The sequence below is a fragment of the Notolepis coatsorum genome, assembly GCF_963971535.1.
Source record: "Notolepis coatsorum genome assembly, chromosome: 15".
In the NCBI taxonomy this organism is placed as follows: domain Eukaryota; kingdom Metazoa; phylum Chordata; class Actinopteri; order Aulopiformes; family Paralepididae; genus Notolepis; species Notolepis coatsorum.
In genome coordinates, this window is record NC_140179.1 from 94,637,812 (window position 1) to 94,652,972 (window position 15,161).

Below are 15,161 nucleotides of genomic sequence, written 5' to 3' on the forward strand. Positions count from 1 at the left end.
TCAGTGAGACACAAATAAAATAAAATGTATTTGTAAGTCCCGACAACACACGTTAATGTCCCCATGGGCCGGACACGTCTTCTTTAAACAAGTCAAGAAGAAACGTCACAATAAATCAAGAACAAAACAAAAACACCATGAGGTCCAGAAAATTAAACATAAATAAAATAAATGAATGCAACACTCCCAGACATACCCCATGCGAAGGTAAGGAAAAACTCACTAAGGGGGGGATCTCCCTTCTTAGATGTCGGTGATAGTAGTGTTGCAATAAAACAGGCGAAACAGTTGGTAAGCATGCACATATACTTGTAATGAAACACAAATAAGTGCATGCAATAGCAACTAGGGTATAAGGACATTTTTAAAGATTGGAAATAGAGCTGATGACACCTCACATATTGAACTAAAACTTTTTATTGAGAGTAAATGTACATTTGGCTCTTTTTCTAATCACTCCATGCTAAGCATAATTGAAATGATGTTATGGGAAGTGGGTTTTGTCTGGCCTTGGTCTGGATTTGGCAGTCTGAGATGTTATTTATAGGCGCTGGGGGGGAAATGACGTATGTTCTCCTTGCTGTTTGGACAGGGTTGTTACCTGAAGAACGACTTCAGATTAACAAGCCATAGCAAGCTGTTAAATTAGTTGTCCTTTTTGCAGCCAAGAACACTGCCTTCCAAATCTACTCTCCTTTTTTTATTGAAATTGAAAGTATCACTCCTGGGGTGTGAGAGGGTGATGTAATGCCTTGAGGAAAAGGAGAGAGGCTTTTTGGATTTTTTTTATTTGAAAGGTCTGTACCCTTTCACTATCAGAAGTGAATTGCATTTATGCTTTTAGTGTTTTTATGTTTTGTATAGATATTTTAACTGGCTGATGCCTCTGTTGTGGACATTTCATTGGTTCGTCCAGGAATGTAACCTGGTTTCTGATTGGTCTGAAAAATTGGGGAGCCATTTTCCCTGTGGTGGCCATTTTATATGGATATTTAAGCTCCATTGTTCTTTCTTTGTCATGAAACTGAATTTGCTGAATTTTTCTCCCTTGATTTTTTACAGTACATGCATCTTGGTTGAAGGACGAAGTTGCAACAGATCTTTTGTTTCTCTTCCAAATCTACTGCCCAGTTTATACTTTTTTCCACTTTCACTTTTAGGTGTGGGGGTAAGTGGTAACCAATCAGGAAAGGGAACAATGAATTCAAATCAATGTTCAATACAAGTGAAGAAAGAGGTCCTGGAACAAACCATAAGAGGAACCACACAAAACCATATTATTAAGTTGAACCTTTATTAATCCCCTTGGGGAAATTCATCCTCTGCATTTGACCCATCCTACAGTAACTACAGTATGTAGGAGCAGTAAGGCAGCCACACACAGTAACCCGGGGACCAACTCCAGTTGTAATGCCAGTACCTTGGTCAGGGGCAAAAGCAGGATATACCTACTGTAGTGTGCGTGTCTTTTGGTGTGGGAGGAGGAAACCCATGTAAACACAGGGAGAACATGCTAATTCCACATAGAGAGGCCCCCTGCTGGGGTTTTGAACCCAGGACCTTCTTGCTGTGAGGCTGACCTCTGTGGCGTCTCTACAATTCGTAGCCGCATTTCTGCAGACCCCTCTCTGATTGGTTGAGGCCATTTCTGCAGACCCCTCTCTGATTGGTTGAGGCCATTTCTGCAGACCCCTCTCTGATTGGCCGCGCTCCTCTAGCCAGGAGTAGAAACTCCGTTAAGCTCCAGAGAGAGAGGCTGAAAACCCACAGTTGTTGCCCGACGGATGGGAGCCGAATCCCGGATCCGAGTTTTGTGATGAATAGCCCCAAAACATGGAGGTCGCGAACGCAATTTATACGCATGGAAGTATTGATTACGCCATAACGAATCATTAAACAAATATACCGTTAACTGGAATATGTTGTGTGTGCCTTTACACATAAATTATGTTGGATAGGATTATGTAATTGGTTTGTCATTAAAAACCAATAATAATCGCTCGCCGGCTTCGCTGACCAGAGCTCTCTCAGATTCAAAGTTTTAATTGCAGCCTGGGGCTGGAACATACATGTTTCGGAACCAATGTGTAACTAGACAGTTACAATATAACATTTATATTAATTAACCCAGTTAATGCCTTAAGAGAAAGAGTCTGGTGGTCAATTGCTACGGAAATGTTGTGTCTTACTAATAATAACTAATTCCTTGGTCAATAGAAGTCTCTGTGATACTTTCTGAATATGATTTGGGAACATCAAATGGGCAGGCCGCGAAATAACAACGTTACAATGTACAGTTTCTGACAGCTGGCTGTGTTGTGAAATGTGCATAACGTTATGAATAAACCGCGAAGTCACGCGAAATAACGTTATACGCGAATCTGTTATTATTAGTAAGACACAACATTTCCGTAGCAATTGACCACCAGACTCTTTCTCTTCAGAGAGGGGTCTGCAGAAATGGCCTCAACCAATCAGAGAGGGGTCTGCAGAAATGGCCTCAACCAATCAGAGAGGGGTCTGCAGAAATGCGGCTACGAATTGTAGAGACGCACCTCTGTGCTGCTTACTTCCTACAGACCATAGTGAACTAGAGCCCACAGGTGGATGCTGGGTGGGGTTGGTTGGGAGCAAAATATGCACGAGCAAGCAGCAGCAGCAGCAGCAGCAGTAGCATGGAGGCAGCTGGTAAGCGACGGCAGCAGATAATAGTCCATATTCACACGGTGGCCATTTTGCTCTCAGGTCACGCACAGGTTGGTGTTACACACAAAGTGCGAACAGGGGTGTAGCGGAATCCCAATCTGAGCGCCACATGAGAGCAAAATGGCCGCCATGTGAATATGATCAATGAGACAATGAGCTTGGCAAAGTGTAAGTAGACAGCGCTGTTAGATGACGTGGTGGGCGTGACAGCAGGCTGATGTGATAGGCTATAGCTTACACTACAATGCGGCTTGATGATGCATCATCAGCACCACTCATGTTGACCTTTCATCCTCCGCCACTACATTAGTGTTGGCATTCAACCACGATCGTGTCTATGTATCGCCTGTGCGAGGGATTCACCGTTGACATTTCTCTGGACGTGCAGAGACCCTCTGAGGGGATATACCCACAGCCCTACACTGATCCATTATGACATTCAGAGAGCAGAGACATTAATCAGCTATTATAATTAAGCTCACACTATCTTCCTCGACTCACACATTCACTAACACAGCGCTTCAAACGAACACTTTTTTTTTTTTTTTGCTGACTGTTATGGACCAGCCGATAGAAAAAGGGCTATTTGATTGAGGTCATTGTTCCTCCCTAATCTGATGTGTTTCTGTGAACACACAGGACGATGCGCGGTGTGAGCGGTGTCACAGACGCGGAGCGCATTTCCCCGTGAGCAGAAACTATGACCTCGCCGGTGAGAGATGCGTCATTTTAATAATAATAATAAATAAACTTTATTTGTATATCACTTTTCATATAGAAATTGCAGTTCAAAGGGCTTCACAGCAGTAAAAAAAAATACAGGCATAAGCGAGCATAAAAAAGATAGAAGGGTAAGGTAAATCACAGTTTTTCACATTAGGATCAAGCGTCCCAATATGCCTCTCTCTGTTTTACGGTTTCATTCAGTAATAAAAAGTATAAAATAGAATAGACAGAGTAAAAAAGTGCGGTTTGATTCAGTTTAAAAATAGGCAATGCTGAAAATAATAAAATTGAATAGACAGAGTCAAAAGTGTGATAAAATAGTTCAATAATTAAAAATATACAATAACATTTACAACAGAGCATCGCTCATAACACTTAATAGAACAACAGAGCAGTGCATCGCTCTTAACACTTTGAGTTTCTTTACAAAGTTCTAACATACAACTTTGCATCTAAAAAGTGGAGAAGAAGAAAGCAGCAGGAAGCGGGTGTGTGGTGGTGGCTGTCATGAGATGAACGCTTCTCCCATAAAGTGATGCACACTGTTTTGACATCTAAGTGATTTTTTTGTATCCACTTTTTCTCCTCTTTTTTCAATTTTTCGCATATGCCCCCCACTGGCCGGATGTAGGGAGGATAGAAGCCTTGCATCACGTGTCCCCTCCGGTACACGAGGAGGCAGCCTGTCACATCTTTTCACCTGCCAGCGCGGACTCTCATTGGCGAGGTGTAACGTGTGGGAGGCTCACACTACCCCCGCCATTTCCTGTCTCTGCTGTGCAGGCGTCCCCCAACCGACCTGTAGGAGTCGCTGTCCACAATGTCCAGATTACCACCCATCGACTTCCACCCGCTAACTCTGCCAATTGAGTTAGTATGACGGCTGGCCCAAGCCGGAGGCAACGCCGACCCCACCTGTTGCGCCCCCGTACAGAGAGCCCCATGTCCCCGCACCAGAACGCTACGACGGGGACGTCTCTAAATGTCGTGCCTTTATTTTTCAATGTTCACTAGTATTCGGACAACAGCGGCACACTTCCAAAGTGATACATCTAAAATCGCTTACCTGTCGGATCTGCTCAAGGGTCCTGCGTTAGAATGGGCGACAGGCAGCTCTCCACTTCAGTCAGTCCTCCCTCTGCAATTCGTTCCCCGCATACATCGCCGACATGCAAAAGGTCTTCGACCACCCTCCCGGGGGCTCGGATAGTTCTGCTGGCTTGTTCGCCATCCGCCAGGGAAACCGCAGATATATTCCTTTACTGCGAATTCAGCGTCTCAAAACTATTCCAGGCTGCGTCTATTTTTTTACCAGCGGATTTCCAGTTCTGCGTTAACGCTTCCAGGCCGCGTTCGAATCCCAACCGGTTCATGCGTCGGCTACACGCTGCTTTAATAACACTGCATTATCGAGACAGCGCCCCTATGAGGATCTGGCAATGAATTCCAAGAGTAGGGTAAATCTGCAGTGCCGCTCCGCTCTGTGACATTGAGTAGCCTCGGTATTACAATGGAATAAAAGCCAAAACAACCTTGCAGTTGCAGTTACACTCCCCGCCAGCAGGGGGTGCTGCATCCCCCGCCGCACCCCCCCTTCCCGCGTCCCTGTCCTTTGGTCGAAACCTACCAACTGATAGAGTGACCTATAGAGATGCTGGTCGCAGCTAAAAACAAACAAACAAACAAACAAACAAACAAACAAACAAACAAACAAACAAACAAACAAACAAAATGCTTTCAAGCCTATTGACGAGTGAGGGTGGATGTTCCATCAATGGCTATAGAGAGGCAAAGTCCCTGCCCTTCCACTGGACCGCCATGGGATCCTATTTTGGAAAGAAATGGGCTTTTGTCAGTGGGCATGATATGACGTTTTAACTCGAAACTGCCATCGTTACCAAAAGCATGTTTTAGGTCCGGTAAGATACAACACTGTGATCGGTACAGAAGCATGTTTTAGGTCCGGTAAGATACGACACTGTGATCGGTATGTTTTAGGTTACCTAAGATAGACCTTACCTCAGTCAGAAGGTACTCCAAAAGTCGTCCCATGGCAATCGCCATTAGTCATGTATATTGGGCATGGCTACCATACGGGAAAGAATAGTTCTGAGGCACCAAATCTCCGGCCGATTGCTATATGTCCTGATCCACAGTCCAAGGGCGGAAGCAGCCGGAGGTAACTCAGTACTGGAAGACAACTGATATCCCCAGTTTATAAGGTAGGCGATACTGCCACATGGAGGGATTCGATCGTCGTTGCTATTCCAACGTAGGCAGCTGCGTGCCAGGGAGACCCAGGGAGCTCCGAGCGAGTGTTTAGAACGGGGATCAAAGGAACAAGATCAAAGGATCCAAAAACAAGTATACTCATTTTTGGCACTCAAGCGTTGGCGACGAAACACGAGTATACTCGATTTTGGCGCACAAAGAGTTAATATGACAAATGTTGTGTATTTCATGGCACAACTCAAACAGGATCAAACAATGATTTGTCTCTTGCTGTCAACTACCGTATATACTTTCTTTACTGAGAATAGGGTCTCATGGAGGTCCCTCCCAGGCAAGGAAATAGATCTAAAAACCACATGTCTATTGATCTTTATCTAAGCATTGGAGACACGTTGAAGAGTAGACCGTCAGTTTCCATGGTGCCAAGATTACAAAAGGAAAAAAATGAAATGAAATGAAATGGATAATAAAGAAAAAGTCAAATAAAAGAAACTACATCAGCTGAACCATTTACAATCGAACACGATACGATTTCATTTTCTTTTCTTTTTAAATGCCCCCCAGAGCAAAAAATATATCCAGTTTTAAATTGCATTGACGTTCATTCTGAGAACGAGGGGCACATAAGCTGAACACCCACACTTTTCCAAACCAGAATCAACCCAATGAACATCAATTTTCTCTTTAAAGAATACACGTGTGGAAAGATGCCGATATTATCCTTTAAAGCAGTTACCTTCCTCTGCGCTTAGACAGCTCATAATGGAACTCCCGCTGGTGATGAACGAGGAGCAACATTTTATAGTAATACAATGGAGATGTTCTCTGGAGCAGGGGCAGGACTTTAATGGAGTCAAAATCAATAGGTACCATAGCTAACCACTGATGATAGGTTGGTGTTGTCAGTGTTTTATGTGAATAGGGTACTCAGGATGTTTGCATACATGTTGTGGCTGTGTTGTATGTATTGATGTTTTTATGTAAAAAAAAAAAAACATACATTTGCCCCTGGGGACAATACAATTGGATTGAAATGAATTAAATAGTGGGGAACAGGGAGTATAAGCATCAAGAAACACGGACACACAGGGTCGTAGATTGAACTGGACTTACAAAGGGTGCCATGCCTGTGAGCCACCACAAGGGGCAGAGGTAAGTGTGAGTAAAGGCCCTTTCAGATACAACACGACTGATTGATTGATTGAAAACCTTATTAATAACAGATTGCAGAATGGGTACAATACAGTACGTCTCAATACACACAATTCACAATTGTTAAGGGGATGCAGACCAGAGAAAGACTTTCGTCTTGTTTACATCAGGGTCCCCCATTTTCAATTCATCATGATGACAACAATGGCACCACTGCGCTCTGAAACCCATTACTTCCAAAGGCTTGCGCACTACTTCGTGAGCTCGTGCCCTTCAACTAGGTTGGATTTGGGGCATTGCTTATTGTGACAATCTCCATGGCTCCAATAGAAACGAGAGGCAGCCAGCCAGGCAGAGGAAGTAACGTTGATACTGGCACTAGTTTCAAGTTTCTTTATTAGTTGTCATACAGAAATACAGAATACTTTTGCATGAAATGCTTCTTTCTGTTTTGCTCCTGAGAGTGTGCTAGATAAAATAACAAGATAGTGTAAAATAGTATAATATAAGTATAAAATAGAAAGTCAAGTACGTAAACAAGTGTAAACAAAACAAAAATTTTCAATATACACATATACAGTATATGTACAGTCTATACTTCTGTACAGTCTATACAGTCAGCTAATATACAGTACAGTGTAGAATGGTGAGGTATAGCTTAGCTTGTGGTGCCACCTTGTGGTGGTGAGGTGCAATGAGGTGCATGGGATTGATGCCAATAAATATAAAGTGTGTGTTAGTGTCTAAAGTGGGTAAGTGGGTGCTACAGTGTGTTGTTTATTTAAAGTGAGTGTGCGTGTGGATGTGTGTGTTGTGGGTGTGTTTGATGGTCTGTTATTGTTCCTTGTTCATTGAGCAACCTGATGGCCTGGGGATAGAAGCTCCTTCTGAGTCTCTCTGTGCTTGCCATGAGACTCCGGTATCGCTTGCCTGACCGCAGCAGTTCAAAGAGGCAGTTGTTTGGGTGGCTGGGGTCTTTGATTATTCTCTTAGCCTTACCCATACAGCGCTTGTTGTAAATGTCTTGGAGAGTGGGAAGCCCCCCTCCAATTGTGCATTCGGCTGAACGGGCCACTCTCTGTAGTCTGCTATGGTCTTGTGCAGTGCTATTCCCAAACCAGGAGGTGATATTGTCAGTCAGGATGCTCTCTATTGTGCATGAGTAGAAGTTCTTGAGGATCTTCTGACTTACTTTGAACTTCCTTAGGCACCTAAGGAAGTAGAGGCGTTGTCGTGCCTTCTTGATAACACTGTCAATGTGTGTGGTCCATGTCAAGTCTTCGGATATGTGGACTCCGAGGTACTTAAAACTGTTCACTCTCTCAACCGGTGCTCCGTCGATGCTGAGGGGGCTGTAGTCCCTGACCCCCGACCTCCTAAAGTCCACAATCATCTCCTTTGTTTTGCTGACGTTCAGGGAGAGGCTGTTCTCTTGACACCATCCCGCTAGAACCTTTACCTCTTCCAGGTAGGCCCTCTCGTCGTTTGCAGAGATCAGGCCCACCACTACTGTGTTGTCAGCAAATTTGATGATTGTGTTGTTGTTCCGCTGTGCCACACAGTCATGTGTGTAAAGGGAGTAGAGGAGGGGACTCAGGACACAGCCCTGGGGGGCCCCTATGTTGAGAGTGATGGATGAGGAGGTGCAGTTGCCTGCTCTCACCACCTGGGGTCTACCCGTCAGGAAGTCCAAGACCCACTGGCAGAGGTCATAGTTCCAGCCCAGGTCCCTGAGCTTGGCTAATCAGGAATTTCCTGATCCCTTCAAACACATTTCAATCCAAATGCACAATCCCAGATATGTTTAAATAATGCAATGTAGATTATGGTGTCATCTATAGTTCTACTCTTCTCCTGAAAACCCTGCCCATTTTGCTCCTCCGTCATACAGTATCTAGTCAGTGCAAGCGTAGGTCAAATGGCGTCCTATCGGAAACCCTTCTATTACGAATAGACCTCTCACACCTTGTCATCATTTTGACAAAACCTGGTTCCTTTTTTTCACCTTTGACGAAAGTTAACTGTGTTTTCCTTCCCGTTTATCAGTCATTTTATCCGTTAAACTGCAGTACCGCTGTAGAAGAACACTGTTGACTAGGGTTGACTAACAATTCTATGTGATTTGATTTGGCGCGATTCAATGCAATAATGATGTAATGTGATACCGTTCTTAATTTTTTTTAATGTAGACATTCATTTTCCATTTACCATTGATAACAAACTCAAAAGGTTGGATTAACTAGTAAACAGTGTGCAGTATATGGTTAAATGCAGTGTAATCTCAGTAGACGGTAAATAGCGGCACGGTGGTGTAGTGGTTAACACTGTCGCCTCACAGCAAGAAGGTCCAGGGTTTGATTCCCGCTTGGGGACCAGGTTTCCATGATGCCAGGTACCCAGGTGGGGTATCTCCCGGGCCTTTCTGTGTGGAGTTTGCATGTTCTCCCCGTGCTCGCAAGGGTTTCCCCCCCGATAAGATAAACCCAATGCAAAAACATGCACAACAACAGATCGCTAACGCTGTGGCGTCCTTGATGAAGACGGACAGGAGCACTTGGATTGGTCCCCTGGTGCGGCTCACGTTGACGCCTGTCTGCTCCCCGCTGCCCTTGGGGGGGAAGGACGACGGGATGGGTTAATCGCAGAGATGAATCGCATCAGCGATCCTACAGACAATGCATGCGTGTGTGTTCCGGTGTGTGTGTGTGTTGAGGATAATTGCCAATGCCAATTAAAGACCTCTGAGCAGGTCCTGCATTATTATTATTATTATAGTGTGCAGTATGGTCCAATTCAGTATACTGTCAGTACAGTGTGCAGTATGCAGTATGGTCCAATTCAGTATACTGTCAGTACAGTGTGCAGTATGCAGTATGGTCCAATTCAGTATACTGTCAGTACAGTGTGCAGTATGCAGTATGGTCCAATTCAGTATACTGTCAGTACAGTGTGCAGTATGCAGTATGGTCCAATTCAGTATACTGTCAGTACAGTGTGTGCAGTATGGTCCAATTCACAGTGCTGCAGTACCAGCAGTCACGTAATACAGCTAGTGATAGCAATACGTTAAAAAGCAAACAGACAGGTAACAACTGTTAATGTATTTTAGTGTTAAGTGAATGAGAGAGAGCGTGTTTGTTTGGGGGGGGGGGGGGGTGCAGCTTCAGCTGACATAATAATATCCTCTCAGCGTCATGGCCACTGGCAATGGAGGTGTGTGTACCGTTTCTCAAAATCATTATTAAACACTTTCTTCATCTCAGTAATGAGTGCCGTGCCTTCATTGAATGCATCAAAGTGCTTTTGAAGATTTGCTTTTTAAAGGGGACACTCATTGAGATTATGAGCTGCTCGTCCTCGTCACACATGATAGTGTTCTCATGTTCTTTGTGCTTTACTACAACTCGGGCACGCATTTGTCTGTGAAATGCTGTCGGCTTCACGGTATCTTGGTACATCTGCTTTAACGTATTTACCATGTCACGAAAGATTAGATTAGATTAGATTCAAATGTATTGTCATTATACAGCACAAGTACAGTACTCTCCAGTCATCACTCTCAACTACTCTGTAAGGTCTTAGTTAAGTCCTTAGCAAGAAAACAGGGCTATGAATGAATGAATGAATGAATGAATGAATGAATGAATGAATGAATGAATGAATGAATGAATGAATGAATGAATGAATGAATGAAAACTTTATTTAACAGATTGCAGAATAGGTACAATACAGTACGGCTCAATACACACAATTGTTAAGGGGATGCAGACCTGAAAAAGACGTTTGTCTTGTTTCCATCAGGGTCCCCTTAAACTTCGCTAAGTTGTGGCTAAATTGTGGCTGTAAAAACAGTTTAAGAGCCAGACAAGCATGTCTGTGTGTGTTCATCCTCCGGGGGAATATCCATTCTACAGTCTACACTTTCATTTGTGTCTTTTGGACCAATAGTATTTGAGAAAAGTAGGAAAAAGTACCTCCTCCTGTGTTCCATACCAACCAATGCAAGTGACAATGAATCTGTCAATCAATGCTAATGCTAGTACAGCTAGCACAAGCAATAACACACGCAAGAACACACAAAGAACACACACACAAAGAAGATATTACCTACCTAGGTTCCATCCTAGAGGCAAATCTTTCCTGTGACAAAATGGCATCCAATGTAATAAAAAAAGTCAACCAACGAACACGATTCTTGTACCGGATCTCCTCACTGGTAAACAAGAATACCCTGAAGACTCTAGCAGGAGCACTCATTCAAGGGTACTACGACTATGCTTGCACCTCATGGTACCAAAGCACCTCAAAGGCGCTAAAAACAAAATTACAAACATCTCAAAACAAACTGGTCAGACTACTGCTTGACCTTACTCCTAGAACCCACCTCACCCCTGCCCACTTTGACAACCTAGGATGGCTTAGAGTAGACGACAGAGTACAGCAACTTGCAATGGGCCTGGTCTACAAGATACACTACACAACCAAGGTACCCATGTACATGACAAAATACTTCCCAAAGGTCAGTGAATACCACGATCACAACACCAGAGGGAGCTCCACAAATCATGTTAAACCCAGATTCGGCTCAAACAAGGGACTAAACACGTTTCGCAATTATGCCACATCAATGTGGAACGCCCTACCCAAAGCTGTAAAGGAATGTGAATCACTACCCACTTTCAAAAACACTCTCAAAAAACACCTAAGGGAGACTGCAATTCAACACTGGCCCCTGTAAATGTCCGAACACAACCCCCTCCAATGTACAGTAAATTACCAAGTATGGTCTTGTCAATAATCCAATGTACAGTGTTGTTTGTACAGTTGTACAGTGTCCCCCACCCACCCCTCCTACCCAACCCCCCCCCCACTCCTACCCCCCCCCCCCCCACTCCTACCCAACCCCCCCCCCTCCCCCCCCCCCCCACCCAACCACCTCCAATGTACAGTCCCCCCCCACGCCCACCTACCCAATCCAATGTACAGTTTCTACGCCTAATGTATATACTCTTTTCTTTCTGGACTCTTTTTGTATCACAAACAGTACTGTAATTGCAAATCTGGTATGTCATAAATGTATAGATGTAGCAGTACTGTCTATCTGTATGTCATTTGTATGTCATATATGTTACGATGAATTGAAAATGGGGGACCCTGATGTAAACAAGACGAAAGTCTTTCTCTGGTCTGCATCCCCTTACCCATTGTATGTATTGAGCTGTACTGTACTGTACCCATTCTGCAATCTGTTAATAAAGTTTTCATTCATTCATTCATTCAAGACAAAGACACAGATATTAAAATCGATTATTATTTATTACTGTATCTACAAATCTTCTGTTTAATCATCTTCCCTTTATTCATTTGCTTAGATTTTTTTTACACTTGATCTCAAGAAGGTGCTGAGCGAGCTCGGCTTGCTCACAATTGTAACATGGTGTTATTCACCGGCACAGATGCAAAAATAAATCATAATTTATATTCTCCCTTTTTTCATTACAATTTACTCAAGCCTAGTAACAGACACAACTATTTCTGACACTGGAAATACATACCCCCCGGTCCCTAGATGTTCCTAGATACCAAGCACATGCAAATTGGCCTTGTAGAAGTGGAGCAATCTTCCATTTACTTAGGCGTGTACCTTTAGGCGAGATTTCTGAAAATAGGGCCACAGCTTAACACGAGAGAGGAGATTTCGTATCTGTGAATTTTTACACCCCTACTGTTGACTAAATTGCTCAATTGGGGCACAAGAGCCCACGCTTGTTATTGCGCTTTGTTTACTCTTTTCTGTTTTTGGTCTGACGTGTGGGTTGGAGTTTAGTAACTTATTTATACTGTGAATATCTCCAGACCTCCCTTGGCAGAGCCTGATGTGTGGCCGGCAGTAGCAGCCCCTTCCCCCCTACTGTATACCCACTGAAACCACACCCACACAGCAGACCAAAACTAAATGCAAAACAAGCGCAATACTCTTTTGCCTATAGAGGTCACTGTATGACGAAATTACAGATTCTACCTTTAAATGAAGACCTTTAACGTAATTGTGCGTTTGCAGAAACAACAACCTTTAATGGACACAGTGACGTATAATCGGTCAGTTCCAGCGGTGCATCCTCTCTGAACTTTTCTGTTTTTTTTCCCAGTTCCTTTCCTAATTGTTCCTCACTTTTCTCAGTTTATTGCGCCGGTGGAATACACCGGAAGCTAATGGCCGTGGTGGTGAATCGGCGGGAAAATAACTATCCGACTTTTTCCTGAGGATTATGCAAATGTCAAGGGTGACTTGATGTTTGTATTAAGACGAGAATGACTCGAAAGCCCCATGTCAAAAAGACTGCATGGTATATGGTCCTTTAAACCTCGCTCAGAGATAAGACATCTTGGTATTTGCGAATTAAAACAAGTCCACGTGTTTAGCTGTGTGTAGCTTTTTAAGCTTTTAAAAGCTTTGTTTTAGACCAGAATCTGAGATAAGAGCTATGCGATCCAGATGTGTAGCATGCAGTTTAAAATCAGGTCTAAGTCCAACATCTCCCATCCTTTACTTCAGGCCAACAGAGATCAAAGCAGGGGTTACAGTAGTCCTGAGCCTGCTGCTTACTGTGTAAACCAACCAACCCCCCCCCCCCCACCCCACCCCACCAAACCACATCTCTCTTTGGCTATCTTTCAGCAGTCTTTCTCTCTCTCCAACCCTTTCTCTCTTCTCTCTTTCACTCACTGGTCACCTTTTCTCTCTTTTTTGTTCTCTCTCTCTTTCTCTCCTTCTGTTTATCTCATTGTGTCTACCTCCCTCAGCTTCTCTCCGAGTCCTAATGACCACATTTTCCTCTCCATCTCTCTCGCTCTCGCTCTCTCTCTCTCCCTCTCTCCCTGCCATCATGTCTGGATAGTGGATACCAGCCTGGGTTCTCTCTAGTCTCCCCCCCCCCCTCTCTCTCTCTCTCTCTCTCTCTCTCTCTCTCTCTCTCTCTCTCTCTCTCTCTCTCACACACACACACACGCACGCACACACGCACACACATCTGGAAACAGTCAGCGCGTCTACATGCGCGCACGGAGAGGGAGGGGAGGGGAGGGGGAGGGGAGGGGAGGGGGCTGCATCTCTCTCTCTCTGGCTGAGTATCACTGCAGAGAGAGTCGAGCGGCTGCTCTCCGCATGCAGGGGCTGTTGAGGCAGAGAGAGAGAGAGAGAACAGAGAGCGAACTCCCGTGCCGTGAGACAGACAGACAGACAGACAGACAGACAGACAGACAGACAGACAGACAGACAGACAGACAGACAGACAGACAGACAGACGGAAACGACAGAACGACAGACAGACACGAACTATGGACTGGAATTGGACAGAGAAACACGTCGCCTCTAATTGAGACATTATTTGGGACGCCTGTTTTTTTTTTTGCGGGGACTCAGAGGGGAACGCTTTATTATACGTGGTGCTGGTGGAATAATAACGAACCGATCGGAAGATTAACCCCGTGATGAAATCCGTAATGGAATATTTTATATTCTTCTCTTTTTTTCCCTCCCTCCTTCCAGCCCTCCTCTCTCTCTCTCATCCCCTCTTCTCTCGCTTTGATGCGCTGAGAGATTATTGAAGAACCCGCTTCTTTGCGCGCTCTCTCTCTAAAGACGACCGCCAGCGTTTTGTAACGGTTCCTGAAGAACATATTATAGAGAGAGAGAAGTGGATACACGTTTGAAACACTATTTTTTAACGGAGAAAAAAGAGGTGTGATAAAAAAAATATATATATATATAATTATATATTATTATCATTATTATTTTTTTTGGCTGATCGTAGCAGCACGTCCCTCGGTTAGGGGCCCGGGTGATGGACAGAGGATGATGCCACGGATTCGTTTTCTTAGCTGGTTCGGGTATCATCAGCGAACCTCGCGTTCTCTCTTCCCACTCCATCATGGAGATGAGGTGATATTCACTCCGTCCCGACCAGAACCAGAAGCAGAACCCACACGGAATACCTACCGAGAGCTGCCCGGCACACAGCCGCTCGTTGTTCTTTTTTTATTATTTCTTTTTTATTAGGGGGTCTTTTTGTATTATCATTTTCCCCCCTCCTCCTTGGTTTCCTCCTCCTCTTCCTCCCTCGATCGTTTCGGCAACGTTTTTCCCTCTCTCTCTCTCTCTCTCTCTCTCTCTCTCTCTCTCTCTCTCTCTCTCTCTCTCTCTCTCTCTCTCTCTCTCTCTCTCCTCTCTCTCTCTCTCTCTCCTATATTCACCTATAAGGATAACGCCGCCGGACTACATTTATGGTCAATGAAAGCAAAAACATGTACATCCCAGAGGACACCCTTGAGAATCATCAAGGTAG